Below are 20230 nucleotides of genomic sequence, written 5' to 3'. Positions count from 1 at the left end.
CTCCAAAGGCAGCCACTACCTGCTATTTCCACCTTTTCCAGTGGTGGAGCTCGCCCCCGACAGCGCTCGCCACCGAACACCCAGATTCACGTGACCACGTTACCAGCATCAGGTCTGTGAGATTGCAAACGCTGCGTCGGGGTGGCTGTTTACAACAGGCCGCCGCGAGAGGCGCTGCCTACCGGCACCACACTGGAAGAACAGAGCTAGGAACCTTATCAACAAGTATGCGACCAGCATGGTGAGCAACATGGCAACAAAGAACCTCAAGCGGAAAGTCAGTTAATCCACCCATCAGATAATCTCATGGGTGGTAGCAATGGAAAAGAAACCCGCTATGAGTAACTGTAATTAAGGGGAAGAAACGAAATCAGGAAAGAAACAATTTTTGTTAACACAAAAGGAAGCTGATTACTTTTCGAAGCGAGGACAGGACGCGTCAGAACACGCATTTATAAAGCGAGATACAACAATGAAGAAGAAGCGTGTGCTTGTAGCGGTAAATCTACGGAAACAATGGAGCACGTTTTATTAGAATATAAGATATGTGCTCAGCGGTCGATTCAGGCACTTCTGGCCTCCTTGAAGCCCTTGGGCTCAGCGAGAGCAGGGGAAGTGTAAACATTTCGCCAATAGAGATTAGTAAGAGGCGATTGGAACACTGGGGGAAGAGAAGTAGGGAAACAACAAACAACGGAGCTGTACAAAAACACAGTTCACAACATGGGTTCAGAAACATTGGTTACGGGGATTCATCGTTGTATTTTTTTTCTTCTTTTCTTTTTCAACATAGGTAGGGTATTAGGCGCTGTAACAATAAGAGCTTGTTGGCGCAACCTGCCACCCTGTTCCTAAGGGGACGCTGACTGCGTCCATTCATCCATTCTTACACCGGCCTGAATGGAGGAGAGAAGAGGAGGCAACGGCAGCGCGTTTGCGGCTCATGTTCCAGGGCATGTAGTTAGAGGAGGCGTCGGTCCGCCGAATCCAGCATGGGCAGCTAATTTCAAAGGTGGCCATGAACAACTTGCGCACCCACCACGTGGTCTTAACGGCTATGGTGTGGCGCTTCTGCATATAAGCACGAGGTCGCGTGATCAAATCCCGGTCGCCGCGGCCGCATTTCTATGGGGGCAAAATGCTAAAAAAGACGCCCGTTTCCCGTAGATTGGGGCCACGTTAAAGATCCCCTATAGTGGTCTAAGTTATTCCAGGGTCCCCCACTACAGCGTGCCTCATCGTGGGTTTGGCACGTAAAACTCCAGAATTCAAATGAACGGCTTACAGTTCTAGGCATGGCATTGCTGTTCGTTTCAGTCTTGCCGGTCCTGCCCTCGGCTCCACCTGCAGGTCAAAACAGAGCAAAAGAAGAAAAAATGCAACAGTGTAGAAGTGACGAATTATCAGGGCATGCGGATAATTGTGTCCACAAAACGTAACCAAACGTCTGGAGTTCGAACGCGCGGCACACTCCATTCAAACCCATTTCTCCATTCAAACTCCATTCAAATTCAAGGTGACCCTACGATGCTTAACTTCCTAATTGCGGTGCAATTTAAAATTATTATAATTTAAGTTCACACACGACAGCGTAATTTTTTATAGTGAACTGATTCCCAAAATTAAGGCACGCCCACAAATAATTATTGCTTAAAGAGACTACGAGAAACAAAGAAACTATGCATTTTCTTCACCAATGCCAACGGAACGCTGCATATAAACATCCCAGTAACATATGGTACTGACTTCAGCGAAGTCGTCGTGTGTTGCAAAACTCAGTTTAATCGCATGAAGTGTAATCACAATAAAATATTCATTTTACTCGAAACTTCACCTCTGTCTGTGCGACTTGTCACCATATAGGGGCCGACAACGGCGGCTCCGAGGCCCCCCGAGGTGGAGGAGGGAGGGAGGGAGGGAGGGAGGGAGGGAGGGAGGGAGGGGAGGGAGGGGGGCGAAAGGCCCCGCCCCTGCGATTCCGACGCCTACCCACCCCCTAGAGTTATCAGAGTTCCGTTACCAACATAATTTGAGGTTTCTTTTGAGTTGCCTTTACTTTTTGATTGTGACTAAAAGATTACTGCATCATTGCCCATGACGTGCACATCTTTCAAGTCCTACTTTTGCTTTATTTCTGCCAATCCTGAGAATAACAGGATAAGCGCATTAGAAGCACGACGGTGGCTGCAGACCCTAATCAACGGCGTGCACGATGCACATGAACGATACCTGTTTCAGTATTGCTTCTCTTTCCAGTCCACAATACTAACGACTAAAAGAAACGCTATTCTAATAACTTATAACATTTCTTAGATGGGAACATCGCCAGTTGCATGGAAATATCATAAATATATATAAATTTCACTCAGTAATCAAAATGAGGCTAAAGCAGATTCACTACAAACCAGATTCAATAGGAATCAGGCGCAGCTGCGCTTATACCCGCACTAGCGGCAAAAAAAAAAAAAAGAGAAGAAAAGAAAAAACAGGTTGCAGTTTCGCCGGAAAGGCAAACCAGTATTATTGATAGTGAAGCCATTTGACGAAGGAAAATTCTTACCGTATTAATCCGTGGAAGGGCCGTACCCGAGTAAAGGCCGCACCCCAACTTCACAGCCAATGTTTAAAAAACAATCCAACTGAGAAGCAATCGTATTCGGTGCACCGATTCCGATCACGCTGAAGAGGGAATGTTCGCGCCCAGCGTACTTTCGCGTGTCGCTACTAGATGGCGAGAGGAGGTAATCTCTGTGGTTTACAGCTTATTTCATAGGCGTAGTTGCAAAAATTATGTCAGATGGCCGGGTCCCATGTAAGGCTCGCGAAAACAGCGACAAGAAGGTGCGGCCCTTACACGACTCTATGCGTTATATCGTATACGTTATATCGTTATATCGCATCGTTACGTTACTAAGTTGTAAATATTCACTTACTCCTTAAAATAACAAGCATAGTGTAATGGTCGGACCAGGTAAACTTGTAAATATTGTTACGGGGTTAAAAACAGTCAGACGTATATTTACAACATATTTACAATAGTTGCAGCAGCTGACACCAGGGTAGACAGCGCGCGAAGTCCAGCGCATCGTCTTCTTCCGACCAGGATTAAAACATCTTCCTCAGCGTGTCACATGACCCCCCGCGGCTGAAGCACCGGCTCGGTGCTGTTTAGGAGGCGGGCGAGTGACACAACTTAAGACGCGCGTCGTGGACCACGTCGGAGCGTTGCTGAGCCACGGTTGGTTCAAGAGGGGCGATTTCGTCAGTTACTTGACGCAAGACACGGTAAGGGCCCGCGTAGCGTGAAAGTAACTTCTCCGATAGGCCAACGCGTCGGGACGGCGACCAGAGGAGAACCAGGGCGCCTGGTGTGTAATGGACATCACGATGGCGAGCGTCATATAAGCGCCGCTGATTGTCCTGCGACTCCACAAGTCGACGTCGGGCAATATGGCGGGTTCTTGTGCTTTGAGTATGGCTTCACGGGCACACTCAGATGTGGAATTCCGACTAGCAGGCAGAACAGTGGCAAAAGGTAGCGTAGGGTCCCGGCCAAACAAGAGAGGAAGAATGGAGAGAAGCCTGCGGTATCACGGCGAGACGAATTATAGGCGAAAGTATTCTTCGTGCTCGTACCTCACTTCATCAGTACGCGTTCTAAGCCATCCTAATCTCGTTTCGAAAAGCAAAGTTCTCTCACAAATTAATTCTTCCTTGTCGCCAACCTTGAGGTGTTCGCCAAAGATAGCGCGGAAGGCACCAAAACAGCAAAGAACAAAGTGTCGAACATGAGCGCTCCCTCGTTTCAATTATGGGGTTTTAGGTGCCAAAACCACTTTCTCATTATGAGGCACGCCGTAGTGGGGGTCTCCGGAAATATCGGCCACCTGGGGTTCTTTAACGTGCACCTAAATCTAAGTACACGGGTATTTTCGCATTTCGCCCGCATAGAAATGCGGCCGCCGTGGCCGGGATTCGATCCTGCGACCTCGTTCTTAGCAGCCCAACACCATAACCACTAAGCAACCACGGCGGGTTCGCCCCCTCGTTTCAAACATGGAAGACTACGAAGTGTGAGGCGGCAGCGCCGCTTATTCTTATCAGCGCGATATCACACTACACTATCTCAATGCCGTGGTTGTACCAATATCTATCTCCGCACTCGGTGCAAGCCGCTTGCCCCGCCTTTCTGCACGCGGCACGGGCGTGTCTCCCAGTACGGACATTATCTCTCTCTATGTCTACCATTCCCTCGCGGTACAACACACAATGCAATAAATAGCAATTTATATTTAAGCACAGTCTGTGAACATCTTGAACATTCTTAAATGTTTATAAACTACCATAGAGTAACTACCAACAAAAATACGTAATAAAATACTTTTCTATGGCTTACTTGCACAGGTAATGCACTCGGTGGAACAATGTATAAATGAAAGAAGGCACGGACGGTTCGACCACGTGACTTTTTCGCCACCCATGAGGTAACGTCCAAGTTACGATAACCTAAGAGTGAGTCTAGACTGGCTAATGTAATTGGAGGTGTGCCGAGGGTTTAATTTCACGTCTGGATACATCAGCTCATTCATATCAGGACGTCTCGAGAGCTCACGGTGATCACGAACCATGAAAAACTCGGGTCTTGCTGCATAGCCCCCTTGTATTTCAATACTCAGTGACAGCATTGCTCACTCATGTACTGCAGCATCGAGTGATTCTATACGCGCACACCCGCCGTGGTTGCTCTGTGGCTATGGTGTTGGGCTGCTGAGCACGAGGTCGCAGGATCGAATCCCGGCCACGGCGGCCGTATTTCGGTGGGGGCGAAATGCGAAAACACCCGTGTACTTAGATTTAGGTGCACGTTAAAGATCCCCAGGTGGTCGAAATTTCCGGAGTCCTCCACTACGGCGTCCCTCATAATCAGAAAGTGGTTTTGGCACGTTCAACCCCATAATTAAATTAATTAATTAATTAAATTCTATACGCGCAAGTCAGTTCCTATATAGATACCACAAACGTACCCTTCTTCGCTATCTCCTCCTCCGATTCGGACCTGGAGTCTTCGGTACCCAACTGTAGGCTTTGGGCGGCGTCGCTGTTCGCTTGGGCTAGGCGCCCACTTTCCACAATGAGACTCGCTCGAAACCTGCATGCAGGACAACAGTAAATGGTGCACCAACATGAGAAAAAAAACTGTTTGCACCAAGTTCAATTCAAGCATGAAGCACCCGCCCCGGTATCCCATTTGCTATGGGGTGTCGCTTCTGGGCTCTGGGTGGCGGATGAAGTCTTGGCCGCAAGGGCCGCATTTCGATGAGAGCAAAATGCAAAAAAAAAAAAACGCTCGTGTGTCGTACGTTCGATGCACGCTAAAAAAATTCCAGGTGTTCAACATATTTCGCAGCCCCCCCCCCCCCCCCGCCAGCCCCTCTCCACTACGGCCTGCCTCATAATCTGATCGTGGTTTTGGCATATAAAACCTGAGATTGAAGCCTGAACCAAGTTTTTTGAACAACTTTGTGAGAATTCCGGACACTTCCAGACACTGCCATCCGCTACGGAACAACCGTCTTCTCTGCGATGCACAGAGTGGTGTCCTTGCCTTCTACACTACGGCACCTCTGATCTTCCGTAATGCAGGTAAGGACGCTATACCACTGTCTCCAGAGCCTGCCTAGCAAGCAAAATCAAGTGCACATGCCAAGTACCGAATGTACGCTCCAGCCCTTTAGCTACGGCGTCCACCTGCCATCTGTGGATTGCCGCCGGACTTTTCGGCCACCTGGAGTTCTTAAACATGCACCTAAACCTAAGTAAACGGGTGCATTCGCATTTCGCCCCCATCGAAATGCGGCCGCCGTGGACGGGATTCAATACCACGACCTCGTTCTTCCTCTTCTCCCTATTTTTCCTTTTGTCTCGAGGTTGAGACCTGTGGATGGGATGGCGACCTAATGATGAGAAGGCGGCAGCATGGCGCGGAAAAATGGGCGGATTGATTCAAAATAATGCCCAGCATTGCAAAGGGTGTTCCAGCGGCATCGACAATACTACCGCCAAAGGCGCCAGCTCAACCATGGCTCAGGCCACACCTACTTCATACGTGCGGAGTGCATATATATTCGTGCACACAATATATCCCTGCTTTGCGAGCGGTACTTGCCTTGGCGCTTATTTGAAGAAACAGCGTACGTTCTTTCGAGCCCGTAGCACCTAAAGTGCACTTATTTTACTAAGTAAACTCATTTTACTTGTCAAAACTAAGGCGTTGAAATACCTTAAATCAGGCGCCTATTTAGAGAAAAAGTTCAATATTTCCTGCCCTTCCACAAGTTTCTCGCTTAAAGGTACCTGAGAGTGCACTACCATGCATATACAGGTATACTAGTTGCGATCTGTTGTTATGATGCGAACAGTACCAGTAACCCAATGTCACACAACAAAGGTCATCCCATCATGAGGCGGTTCGGTGCAGACATACGAGCGACCACGAAGTTTGTCAATGTACACTGCACAACTTGGAGTCGAACATGGTATAACATTCAACTAGCCGAAGTTGTGCAGCGTACGTTCGCAAACTTCATGGTCACTAGTACGTCTGCACCGATTCGCCTCATGAAGTGGCGACCTTTGTTGTTTGACATAATGAGCTGAATATCTATAGCGAGTTAGGTCACCGGAGTGTTGTGCTATAGCGTCGGTCGCTAAATACTTCAAACAAAAATAATTGGTTGGCTGCGCTCGTGCGGCTTGCCCACCAGTACAAGACGCTTCCGTGAAGTACTGCAGGCCGCTAGTGCGTAACGATCAAGTTTTTCTGCAGAACGAAGACGACGCCATTAGCAATGCCCAACGCTATGTGCAAACGATCCACATAGCAGACGATTGCAAAAGCTGTATTACGGCGAAGTTGAGAATGTCACGCCACAAAACGTGCATGCATTTTTATAACATTTGCAATAAGAACACATACTTTCCATGCTGTGTATGCAAATGCAGGCACCCGCAATGGCATAACCGATGCTAGACTATTATGCATTTGCTACGAGGCCACCACCGCGAGGGCCCGATAGCCTTCTGCCCTAGTCTGGTCACCGATTTGAGTTGCACGTGCCCCGGACAGGCGTACAAGTACGAGTACGGCGAATATATTATATATATATATGTAATATCAACGAGAAGAAAGGAGGTCAACCGAGAGTCCCGTCTTTGTAGCCATGTCATAAGAAGCCAACAAATATTGACACCAAGGACAACATAGCGGAAATCAATTGTGGTCAATAAATGAAATAAAGAAACAATAAATAATGGAAATGAAAGTGGGTGAAAAAACAACTTGCCGCAGGTGGGGGAGGATCCGACAACCTTCGCATTTCGCGTGCGATGCTCTACCAATTGACCCACCGCGGCGCCATTTCCCCATCCACTTTCTTGGGTATTTATGTTTCCTAGTAGAAGCCTGGGAGTGTTACCCGCGCCACCAATCACAGACCTTGGCGACGGACGTGGAACGTCCTTTCTGCCGCAAGCGGCCCGAGAACGTTATCTTTTTTGGGTGAAGGCGATTGGTCAATAAACTTGCCAAGGTTGACGACTGGGCGTGTTGGTATAGCATATTAGAGGTTGGATTGCGCAACATTTTTACGAGACACACAGAAGAGACACACACCACAAGCGCTCTGTGGTGTGTGTCTCTTCTGTGTGTCTCGTAAAAATGTTGCGCAATCCAACCTCTAATATGGTCAATAAAGCCACATATGCTACCTGAAGGCATCCATGTTCCGCGATTCGAGACCTTCGTTATGTAATAAACTAGAGGAAAGGTGATTAACCGAGGGGCCCGATTTTCGCATTTCGTTGTCAGAGTTTGATGGCTTCTTATGACATGACTATATATATATATATATACATATAACACTTGACATCATCTGCAAAAGTTCAAAAATAAGATAACGGGGTCTTATGTGCCAAAACCACGTATCAGTTCATACTTGACAAGACAAATTTTGATCAACTGTGGTTCTTTGACCTGTACGTTAATCAAAGTAGATGAGCGTTTTGCATTTCGCCCCCACCAAAATGTGGGCACCGCGGCCGGCATGGAATTCGTGACACCGACGTCGGCAGTGCAACGCCACAGCCACTAGGAACCGCGGCAGGCGACGCGATTTGAAGAACGAAGAGACGGGCCAGATATTTATTATATAAAGTTTTGAAGGAACCAGGGTGGTAGCTACAAAATCAGCACTGCTACTTTCGGTGCGTTTCACGGCAGACCATGTGCTAGTGTAATCTGTAACAGCATGTCTTACTGCGGCCCCCAATCATTCTAGAACCGTAGAGGATGCTGACGCCACTCTCCCGTAATGCAAAGAAAAGTATTGGCAATATTGTGCCAGATATCTGCACGCAAACTGTCAGTAGCCGACGCTATCTGGTAATCTGGTAACTGTGCTGCTGACAGGTGCAAATGAACACGGGCTTTGCAAATAACGACGAGGAAAAGAGGCTACGGCTTTCTATAGCGCATACCTGCACATATGTTACATGCTTAACGGCGGAGTCACTCAGCCAATTGTGAAACGTAACAAATTTGCCTAACGAACATCGTTGGCCGTCACGAAAACCACACTCGCGACATGCTACACCCGGCGAATCCAAAACAGAAGCAGGTCAGTAAGAATGTGAATGTAAACTCACTCTTGCTTGACAGCCTTTTTTCTCTGGCAATAGACACCGTCGGCAGCGCCCTCCTGAGGAGTTGGTCTACCCTCGCTGTTCGCTTACATCTTGCCCTATCACTTGAACGGCCTTCATGCAATAAAATGAAACGCGACGTGTAAGAAAGGGTCGAGATAAAAAAAAAATTATTACCAATGTGACAGCTGTCCACTGAGCAAAGTAGTGTTAACTAACAAGTATGAATTTACGGCAGTACATCAGTAAGACAGCAGCTTCACGACACATTAGCTACAAGGACTCAAAAATGAGCAAGCCCGCGTTCTGTTCTTTTCAATAAACTGTCATCATCAATGCTCCGTACTGCTGGAAGCGAAGGGAAATGCAATGACTCATAGCCCCGTAAGGTTCATGGCTGCTCTGCGTCTGTTAGTTGCGATGACACTACCGTTGTGGTCGTTATCGGCGATTTCAACTTGGATGTGTCGAGAAAGAAAGAAGGATGGCTTACGTGCCAGACATATATATCGCTTCCGATGCCACACAGATCCAGCCCAAACGACCACCCAGTGGCGTACGTGCATCGATTTTTTTATTTGGGATCGTTGCGTAGCGGCTGTTTACCTCACTGTATTCACACGATGCATGGGCCTGGGGCGGTTCGCAAGTGCTTGACTCGTTGCTTGTCATGGCGAAAACATTCTTGCTGCGGTATGTGTCTCTGGTCTGTGTCTTTATCAAGTGTACGATCCAGTATTTTTTTACTGCAATTCGCATTGTAAACAAGAACTTTTTTATACAACAACTGCTTCCTATTGTGTGCAACTGAGAAAAGCGGCTGAAGAACGGCAAAAGATTGCAATAGAAACAGCTCTGATAGCATTATTTTTCCAAATTGCATAAGCTACTTCAGCCTTGCTTGGCTTCGTCGAGAAGCTTGACGCTTTTTCCGATAAAGAAAGGTTGCGATCAACGAGTTTATTACATCTGTATGTACGGCATGCTTAAAATTGAAATTAATATTAAAGCTCTTCCACTCCACTATAGACGATGTAGTTGAACATGTTAAAAGGGCTAGATAAACTACAATCAAGATCCGTGCTGTCGAAAACGAAATCAAAACAGAGCTAAACCACACGTCCAAAATCATAGGAGCCAAAATTGGCGATCTGACCAGCCACTCGGGCTCTGGCGGCAGTGGAGTAACTCGGCCGCAGGGCTCTACTGGAGTCTACGCTCTTTACCAATATGCTTCTCTACGCTACAAGCACTCACCAAAGCGAAGTGAACTATCTGTATATTCTTTGGAATTCCGCATACAACGTACAGAACAGCATACGTACAAATGAAGTTCAAAACGAGCATCCGAACCACATAATAATAACGCTCTCCAGCACCTACATGCAATGAGAAACATGTAGCGCTTCCCGCATACGTTTCCCGGTAACTATTACTCTCGCGCAAGCTGCCGCGACGACGGCAGCATGACTACAGCAAACGAAAGAGAGAGTGACGTAACTACATTTCGCACACAAAAGAAGAACCCGCCTAGCAACTGCTTTGTTTTGTGACAGTGCTATGGGAAGGCCACGTGTAGACGTGGCGGAATATTTCGCTTCTCTCTGGTCCACTACTTGTAGGTCCACGAAGCAGCGGCGCAAGCCAAGTCGCAGGCCGTCGAAACATCTTAGGCTAATAATTAGGTAAAGTGCATGTGTATGTCGTCATGTGAACATTTTCAAGCTACGTCGCAATGGGTACTCATTTTGGTTGTTTACATCTTCGCTGTTAAACCACCTTCACAAATTTTATTTTCACTGTTTGTGTTCCCGCCTCGTGTAGCACTGGTGCACTCGCCAGATATTAGCGTCGCGGCATTATCGACGCCATGCGCGTCTTTGTTCGCAATGTGCAAATAAATAATGTTAGAGGTTGCTTAGGGGCCCTCAAAGCACGTGTGTAGGAATCGATACGATAACCGCGACGACTTAAGTATGACGGCGATGTGATGGCGACTAATTTTTTTTTTTTCTGGCTAAAAATTTTCACAGCGCGCTTCGTTACCACAGAACCTTTAAAGAGCTACATCAACCTCTGGGAAAGAACGGTAGAAACTGACATGCTCTTGCTTTTATAAGCAACTGAAGAACGGCGGCTAAATTGACCCTCATTCGCGCATTTTATTCCAGAGCCCGTGGAGAAATGCAAAGAGGTGCGTGTGCACGTGCTCAAGCTCGCGTTATGCGACGAGCTCTAGACGTCTGTATGAAACGCTCGTTCGTGTCGGCACAAGAGGTGTATGCGTGCGATCGCGGCCTAATGAACAAAAAGAAAGAGAGATCGTGGCCTTGTGGCTCAGGTATTACGATGTGGGCGCTTCATTCCAGCATCGGGCCAATTTTCTCTTTTATTGAAGACGCCCAGAGCAATGAAAGACAAACTCGACTATCACAAAGTGCCTCGGAATACCTAAAGAATACTTCGCAGGAAAATTAAGCGTGCGGCGGCGATACAAGCGGCCGAAGAGACGGGAAGTGGTGGCCACGAGCAAACGAGATCAGACGCGGCCGACCCAGCGGTCAGAAAGCCAACCAGGCACCACTGACCACGAACGAGATCGGCACCAAAGATTCAGGGTGGCTGTGAGTGCGACGACTGTGGGGCATGTGTGGGATACCTGGCACAACGGTCAGGTATTCCCGATCCACGACCTGGTATACGAGCCATGCTGAATCAGCGCAGACCAAACTCAATGTGAATAGAGTATCGACCAGCGCTACGCGGTTATCGTAGACTAAGCTAGACCGAGACTATTTTCATTCGTCATCCATTGAACAGATACAACAGTAAAGCGATAGCTTTCCTTGGCTCTTCGGCGTACCTTCCCGTTCGTAAGTCGCTAGCTGTTTATGGAAGGGGAGTCAACTTGGGCTGGTAGCTATTGTGCTGGGTGCTGTCTTCCCAAACAGACAACATGGGCCACTGTATGTGGCCGATAGCGCCCCAACCGCAATAGACACTTCCGTGTCGACTTCATAGATTGTCCCTGCAACGAAGTTACAGCCAGAATACTACGGATTTGAGATAGTGGCGGCGGCTACAGTGATTCAGCTGGAGTGATGTGACTGAAACAAGTATAGCGAGTCGTGGTGTCATTTTGCTTTGGTTTTGTCAGTGATATTGGCCCTTCGCTGACGTGCCCGTAATATCTCCCGATTCACGGACGGCATGCGGATATGCAGCAGATCACACAATAAAGCTATCGCTGAAATTTACGATCATTTTCGATGCTTTCTGCCAGATTCTTTCTTTTTCTATTCTTACATTAAAGCTGCCACTACTTAAAGTGTACAAGTATCATGGTGGCGCTTTATTGCCAATACCGAAATTAGCCTCAGTTTAAACCCACTGTCTATACCTTTCGGAAGCGAAATAGTGTACCCTATATTATCCTTTTTGAAATATGTTGCCTCAACGTAGTCATTGTTAAAGTATGTATGTATGTATGTATGTATGTATGTATGTATGTATGTATGTATGTATGTATGTATGTATGTATGTATGTATGTATGTATGTATGTATGTATGTATGTATGTATGTATGTATGTATGTATGTATGTATGTATGCATGTATGTATTAAGTATGCACGCATGCATGTATGTATGTATGTATGTATGTATGTATGTATGTATGTATGTATGTATGTATAACCGTTTTCCCGACTACATGGGTCACTGGGTAGACCTCGGTCTAATGGGTAAATTAACAGAGCATCCCAATGCCGAGAATGTCCCGCTGCCTATCCACACAACTCTGCGCAAGTCACTTGCCATGACCTTCCGAACAGAGCAGGCGTGGTGCATTCTGACGCCAACCAATTTCTTTCTTTCGAATGCGTGTGAAGAATACATTGCACTGTGTGGAACGATAACCAAATTGAAAGAAGGCACCGACCATTTGACCACGTGACCCCTTTTTGGCCCGCCCATGAGGTAACGCCCCAGTGATAACCCAAGAGTTAGCTCATGGGTTATCACTTGGGTTATCTAGCTAATGTAAGGAAACTGGAGGCGTCCCTAGGCATCCCTTCATATCATTAGCTAATTCATCCGACGGCATCGCCAGAGCTCGAGGAGATCCCGAATTGTGCCAAACTAGGGCCTTCCTTCATAGCACCAGCAGAGATTCGTTGAGCCCGTACAGGTCGGATTCAATGAGAAGTGCGTTTAAAAAGACGCTACGCGGTTACTTTCGAGCAGGCTTAATCCCAACTAATATCGCTCAGTGACGTTTCGCGCTTCAATGAGAATAGGAGCTGCCTGCGTGAGGGATGCACACAGTATCGAGGACCACCACAGCGAAACTGTTAGCGGTTAGGATGTTAGGCTTTAGGACATTGTAGGCCCGTCACGTCACCCAGAGCCGAGCATAAAAAACACCGTCATATTCCAAAAACGGACAAGTCAAACTTACGGCTCCTGGAGGACTTGGGTCCCGTCCCGTTCGGTACCTGTACCTGGGCAGTCCCTCGGTGCAATTTTCAGGGCACTCAAGAACGGGGCTGTTCGCATCCGTCTCACCCCGGTTGGGCTGATCCGCGCCGTAAAGCGTGAAAATCGAATAACGTATTCAGAAATATTCGAACTCGTAATCTGCATATCGCTTCATCAAATATACACAAGATGAAAGCGCCAGTCAATATCCGAGCTCTTAGGTGCACTACAATTATTGGTCACACAATTCATTGCATATATACCTACACTACAATGTGATCAAAAATGGTTGTGACGTGTTAGTGGCGCTAAATTTTCACATTTGGAATACAAGATTCGGGGGCTGGTAATATGCAGTCAACCTACCTATCTTTCTATGTGTTATCAGCTTTCTGATCTCGTTCGAAGCCCTTCAGCAGTGTAACTGTCAGCCAGCTATAGCAGCATTAAATGCTGTCACGGAGGCATAACTAGTCTTAGCTGTTCTTCAGTCATGGCAAATCTGAGCGTTGTAACGAACAATGTGATCAGAGTTGTTGAAATAAGCAATGTGCTGGAGCCAGCCTTTCGACTAGTGGATTTTGATTCGCCAGAGCAAGTCAAAAGAAGTCAAGACAAGTCCTTGTCGAAACGTTGCTGCCAGCGACATTACATATTAGGCCGCAGTTCAACTGAGAGCATTCTTCCTATGAATTTCCCTCTTATTTTGCTGACAATCAGAAATGTGTTCGTAAAACAAACCAATTTGCGTTATCTCTTATTATAAGCCGATTGGTTCCTATATCACATGCCATAGCCTTCTATATGTAAAGGAAGACGGTGAGTCACTGCAATGCACCACAAAACACAGCCTAACGTCGCGTTCTGTAGTGCATTGCACATACAAATAGATAGCGCGAAGGCACTGTCATCGGGTCTTAAGTTTGCGCCAAAAAGTGAGTCGAGGAAATCTGTGCAGAGCATCACCTGACCTCCAAATTATCGATCAAGATGAACAAGAGCACGACGCACGCCTTCCCTGCTCATGCCTCAGTAGATAAATCATGTTCACATGTTCATCAAATGCTGATTTTGATAAATCTTAAGGAAGCTCATTGACACTTTGCAGCATCCATTAGGTTTTATCGGTTTGCAAGAGTGATTTGCAAGAAGCCCCAATGAGGAGGGCGCATTGGGGCAACCAGCTGTAACGTCGGAGGAGTGAGGGCCGAAATATAAATATGTGCAAATTTGGAAAGCTGATTTACGTATAGAAAGCCGCTTTACGTAAAGACCTTTACATATAGAAGTCGGCATGAAAATCCTCGCATTTGAAGTAGGCGTTCTTAGTGAGCCTCTATGCAAGAAGTGAAACTGAAAATAATAAAGGGAATGCCTTTAGTACAGATAGCTTGGAGCTAAAGCTTGACCATTATCTACGGGAAGTGGAGTCACAATGAGTGATTAGTTGCTGAGAGCGAAATGCATAAGTATAATTTTTGCAAAGGGGTGCGCAGAAGCGGTGCGGAAAAGGGAGACGTGGATAGGAAGGACGCTCTTTCCTGCGTCCTTCCTACCCACGTCTCCCTTTTCCGCACCGCCTCTGCACTCCCTTTTGCAAAAATCATGTCAAACCGACTAGACCAACAGCTTACTATTCTAGCATAAGTATACTTGCTTTGCGTTATGCACGGTGCAAATTTTTTATCTCTCGTTCATAAAAAAAAATACATTCGGCACAATTTGTAAGTGATAGTCTGAGAAAACTTAGCCCATTCAGTGATCATCATCTGCCTGGTCAACAACCTTCGCGATAGATATCAAAGCCCGTAGTAACTACCCGATCGCTGTCCACGTGGCATATATCGCGATTGCAACAGCTAACGTGCGCCAACTGATCTCGTACAAATGCACAGCAGCGGTTCCTAAGTAATCTTAAATTACAGCGAACATTCCTTTACCTTCGTTTCTCCATGCTCCTGCTAAGTGCCGAAAATGCGAACAAAATTCTATAGAATACTTGAGATCATAATGAACTTTCAAAGAGGTGATCGTGCCGGGCCGTCAACCCCCCTCCCGCTACCCACCCAATGCTGCCGTTTCACAGGCAGCAACGTAGCTCATGGGTGCTTCATAAGGCCTGGCAGTGCTGCTTTTCGGCATTTAAACTTGCATTTCTGCGTAAACTTCGCTTCACACAAGACTATCATTTTCGGCTTTTTGCAGTACCGAAAACGGCTGTCTTTGGGCAACGAATTTCAATTCTGGTGCTAAAGTCGACCTATTCATTTTGTCTAAATCGAGTTCATGTTCCACCAGTTCAGCCAATGTTAAGCATTGTCCGATTGCTACATCGAACCACTTTTAAAAAGGTGCTGCTGTAAGAAAAGCAACTCGAAAGGAATAATTTATATTACCTTGCCTAGTTCCTTTCGAACATTTCCGAATGCATTCTCTTGAAGAACCTGTAGTGCTGCAAATTTTCTTAAGCTTCTTTAAGCTAACGTTTTAAGCACCCCGTCGCACCCAGTGAGTCAGGCAGTGCAAACACTGCACTTCCAAAGCTGACATGTCAAAGCAATCGCTACCTACCACGTGACCATTCCCTCGGTTCTGCGGCATGGGCGCTACTCTCACCATCCTCCGGCAGTTTCCAACACAACTGCTGCTCGCTCGCGTGTTGCCCGAGGTTTCCGACCACCTTCGTCACAACGATGCGAGAGTGGAGAGAAAAGAAAACAGTGAAATGTATTTGACGGGTGTTGCCGAGTCATTCGTAATAAGTGCACATGTGTTTATTATGTCGACATTACAGCTATAGTGGGTAACTTCATTGCGCGTGTAGGTTTGGTTCAATCAGTTGCGTGCAATAATTACTAGAGGGAACTGTGGCTCCTGTGTCTGCGGCAGCTGCAAGCGGGTAGGTTAAGCCATTATAGGACTGATGGTTAGTAAACTTATTTGCCTAAACATCTTCCTCCTGGATTCAAACGGCTTCGTGGCATTTTCAATAAAGTACTGAATTACAAATAACGAACTATCTTTATTAATATTGTGCGACTGCAGTATTTGAACACGGGACCTCTAGATCAGATGAGGGGTATTGAAACCCTTGTGCCAGGGAAACATACATCGATAAACAGCGTAGAACACAATTTTGCGCGGGAAGCCAGCGCGTCGAAACCTTCGGCCACGTCGACGTGCTGAACCGCTGGAAGTAGCTATTATACGTGTTCACACGCAGTCTATTGTATTTAGAAAGATGTATATTGCTTCGAAATTGAGGACACTAACGTGAGATAATGCGTAAAAAACAAAGCCTCTAGAAAATCTGATTCCACAAGCACGAAGAACCGCTCAAATCCATGCACTACACATCCCATGGTGGCTGAACGATCGCAGTGACAGAGTTCCCTCTAGTAATAATTGCAAGAAGCTCGACAGCTCAATTGAACGGCAATTTCCTAACAAGCAAACTGTTTCAACGCTAAAATAAGCTATAAGGTCCGCAGTCAGTAATCTCTGCAACACACCACGTAAATTTCGTGTTTTTTTATTATATCTTACACGTATAAAAATACATGAGAACTAAAGATGTTACAATTCCAACATACTAGAAGGCCTCCGCTCACAGCATAATTTAGAAGTGCACCATAATATTTTCCTGTTCCTAACTAAAATTAACTTAACAGTACATATGTATAGGAGGCCACAACACGGCTGAAAGCCAGGTGAGCCAGCTTTAGGCAAATATACGTATGTGCTGCATGACAGAGCGGCGAGGGGAGATTGCTTCACATAGCAGTGAAAGGCCTGATGACCGCAGCTGAACTGTCTAGTCCATGGTTGATGCCTGAAAATTGGCCAGCAGCGGGGGCACGGAATGATGAAAAACGTATAGTGTTCAAGACCGACATTGGCCCCTCGCCCCTGAGCATTGTGATGGCGCGCTTCTGTTCTGAACAGAGAGGAAGGAAAATCACATCGCGAGAAATGACGATACTTTAGCGGATGAATACGAAAGTTGGGTGCCTTAGCACAATAACAACAAGTTGGTAGTCACGGTCTGCTGCGACAGGTAACTGTTGTGGCAGTAAACGACTACAAGTTGATGAAGACCGCAGGCGTTAGTTCTCTCCAAAGAAGTTCCTTGCCCTAACGTCGCGGACGCACGTCAAATGTGTGCGCATGTTCATGTTTAGCGAATTATTCAGTACGCCAGTCAATATTCAAACGTAACACGTTAAAACAGACGTTTGGGCGAGTTGGTAAGACATATTTGAAACAGAACAGCGCGGTTTTCACGGGTACAAGCAGGGAGAAACGACACGGACGAGCGCTGACTTGCAACTCAGTTGCAAGTTGCACAGTTGCAAGTCAGCGTTCGTCCGTGTCCTTTCTCCCTGCTTGTCCCCGTGAAAACCGCGCTGTTCTGTTTCCAATATGTTTCGAACGTAACACTTTTGCGAACATACACATTTCATCCAAAACATCTAGCCTCAAATATACGTTTTTTCTTTTTTTTTTTTTTTGTCTAGCACACACGTTACCGCGCCCCACTTACGTTAGGCAAACAATGAGTATCCAGAGGGCAAACATCGTCTTCCTGATTCTCTCTTCAGTGTTTGTGAGGACTTCTTTCTCCTCCGGACGTTCCGAGCAGCGCTTCCAGAGTACGGCCAGTCCAACTAGCGGAACAGTGCCGGCCATCAGAAAGGTGATGATGGCGAATATCATCACGCCCGGTGAATGGAGCACCAGGCGCAACAACTGGACAGGACAACGGGACACAGCAACAGCATGGCTCTCGTACCAGAATATCGAAGTTTCAGGGTGGCCAACATAAGCCTACTGTTATCGGCAGGCGTGACTTCCACTAACCCGTGCAAAGACAGTCTTGTGAATCCCCGCGTGGCTTCAGACGCAACCACTGTTCGCTACGGTTTCACCCGGACCGCGTCTACCATCTGCGATGGCATTCACCCTCGCGGAAGGTAGACGGAAGGCTGGTGTGCAGGCTCCCGTCGCTGCGGGCCCTGCCTGCTGTTCGCTCCCGAGCTGCCCGACCTCGCATATCCACTTCGACTGGCGTTTCTGCAAAGTGTGAAATGCGAATAACATGTAATTACTATTATTTAAACACTCGGATTCATATTTCACCATGAAAGACACAGCTGCTGACAGGGTGTTACGACAGGGAAAAGACCGATGAACCGAGTTGTTTAGATGCATAAATTGCAGTTTGCCCGATTCACTGCACACACCTAAAACTGACAATAGCAGATTGTTAATTAAGCATTTGAGTATTGGCGCTATGTATAATTCATAAGCTGTCAATTTTTTTCAGTAGTTTTCAGCCATCCCCTCAGTGGTGAAAAATCCGTCAAATAGGAACATCGCAACTTAGCTGTGGCGTTTAATGCTGCATTCGGCCCCGTATGGCCTGGTTCGCATAGCCATCGAACGCTCTATCACTGCGTAAACGTTTCAGAGGCGGCATTATCCTCGTAATCACATAAACACTTCTTTTTTTCTTTTGGTAAGAGCCCCGCATTCCAATGACGCCAACCGCAGATACCATGCAATGGTATCTCCCAGTAGATCGTTCCATATTTTAGCTATGTGTATATACCATATGCTAGAGAATTCGATTTACGAACTGGTTGTTAGTCGCTTCCCCCTCAGAATCCCCGCAAACACTTGATTATATTTTGCAGAAATTGTAGGAAGGTTTATTGAAGGTCTAAGTTCAAGAGCGTCTGTTAATTACGAACTTAGCAGTAAATTATAAAATGTCGGCGCTGCAAAGCGCCGACATTCATAATTTACTGATACTGATACTGATACTGAATTTACTGTATAATACTTAAGGGTACGTACGATCTTATACCTTCCTGCATAGCACCCCAGAAATACTCGATGCGAATTGAGTATTGAAGTACGCTACGCGGCTACTGCCATGGAAGCTTCATCCCACCTTATATTGCTCAGTGACGTTTCGCGGTCGGAATGTTCAATACTAAACGGGTTCAATGGCAATCGGAGCTGCCTGTGTAAGAAATGCTCACAAGTGCGAGGGCCGCCGCAGCGAAGCCATAACGCAGTGCAGCGCTTTATCGGCCTGTCACGTGACACAAGAGCCGGGCGTTGCAGTCACATTCGTAAAACGGACACGTCAAGCTGACGGCTCCTGGAGGGCTTGCGTCCTGTGCCGTTCTGTATCAATACCCGGGCGCTGCACCGGCACGCTTTCATGGAACTGACCGGCGCTGTTCGCATCCATCTTGCAATGGCCGGGCTGATCCGCTTCTTGAAGCGTGAAAATCGAATATCATATTCAGAACCTTTCCAACTCATAATCTGCATATCACCTCAGCAAATATACACGAGAAAAACACCAGTCGACATCTTAGCCGTTCCAGGTTCGGAGGTCGGTACTATGCGGTATACATAGCGTCATTTTAACGCGATAGCACTAAGGGATTCGTGTCGCAGAAAATCCAGCGTTGGCGTCCGGCCTTCGGTCGACGACCGTCCTGTGAGCCAAAAATCGTTGCGACCCACGCAGGGACTCGGTGCCTCCGTTAGTGGTTAAGTACGACTTATTCACAAGCTACAGACATGATAGCGTCGCATTGTAATTTGAATACACGAGAAAACATAACTATGTTACGCGGAAACTACTTACTACTAGTGACTACTTACTACTTACTACTACTGACTTACTAGTGCTTCTGCCATTGATACAGCGGTGCGCCCGGTTCCTAGCAACAACGCATGCTCGGCCCACGCAAGAGGCCGCGTTTCTACCAGAGAGCTCGCCTTCGTGCATTCGCCGACAGCGTTTGCCGGTAGGCATTACGGTTTCATATGACACAGTCAAGGATCTTTGAATGCTCTCACGGTCCGCTCTTAAAGACGGAGCTTAAATGCAGTTGCGGCGGCATCACTCGGTAAGTCGTTACTCTGCAGTCATGGCAACTGTGAGCGTCGTGAAGTAATTAGCAGTGTTGGAACAAGGAATGATGCGAGAGTCAGCGTTTAGACTAGTGAATTCGTCTTCCTCGTGACAAG

At 46.9% G+C, this 20230-nt stretch overlaps 1 long non-coding RNA gene across 1 annotated transcript in view; it reads right to left on the bottom strand.

The window, feature by feature from the left end:
• Nucleotides 1-20230, bottom strand: part of LOC126523365 (uncharacterized) — a 49421-nt gene that overhangs the window by 10419 nt on the left and 18772 nt on the right. The window contains exons 6-11 of the long non-coding RNA XR_008610806.1: nucleotides 17721-18250; nucleotides 15749-15857; nucleotides 13158-13274; nucleotides 8704-8814; nucleotides 5025-5149; nucleotides 1286-1344 (exon numbers count right to left, since the gene is read on the bottom strand). This is a non-coding gene — a long non-coding RNA (uncharacterized lncRNA). The remainder of the gene's footprint in view (nucleotides 1-1285; nucleotides 1345-5024; nucleotides 5150-8703; nucleotides 8815-13157; nucleotides 13275-15748; nucleotides 15858-17720; nucleotides 18251-20230) is intronic.

This window comes from Dermacentor andersoni, chromosome 6, assembly GCF_023375885.2.
Source record: "Dermacentor andersoni chromosome 6, qqDerAnde1_hic_scaffold, whole genome shotgun sequence".
Classification (NCBI taxonomy): Eukaryota; Metazoa; Arthropoda; class Arachnida; order Ixodida; family Ixodidae; genus Dermacentor; species Dermacentor andersoni.
The sequence above is the reverse complement of the archived record's forward strand: the minus strand, read 5'-3'. Positions and strand labels throughout refer to the sequence as shown.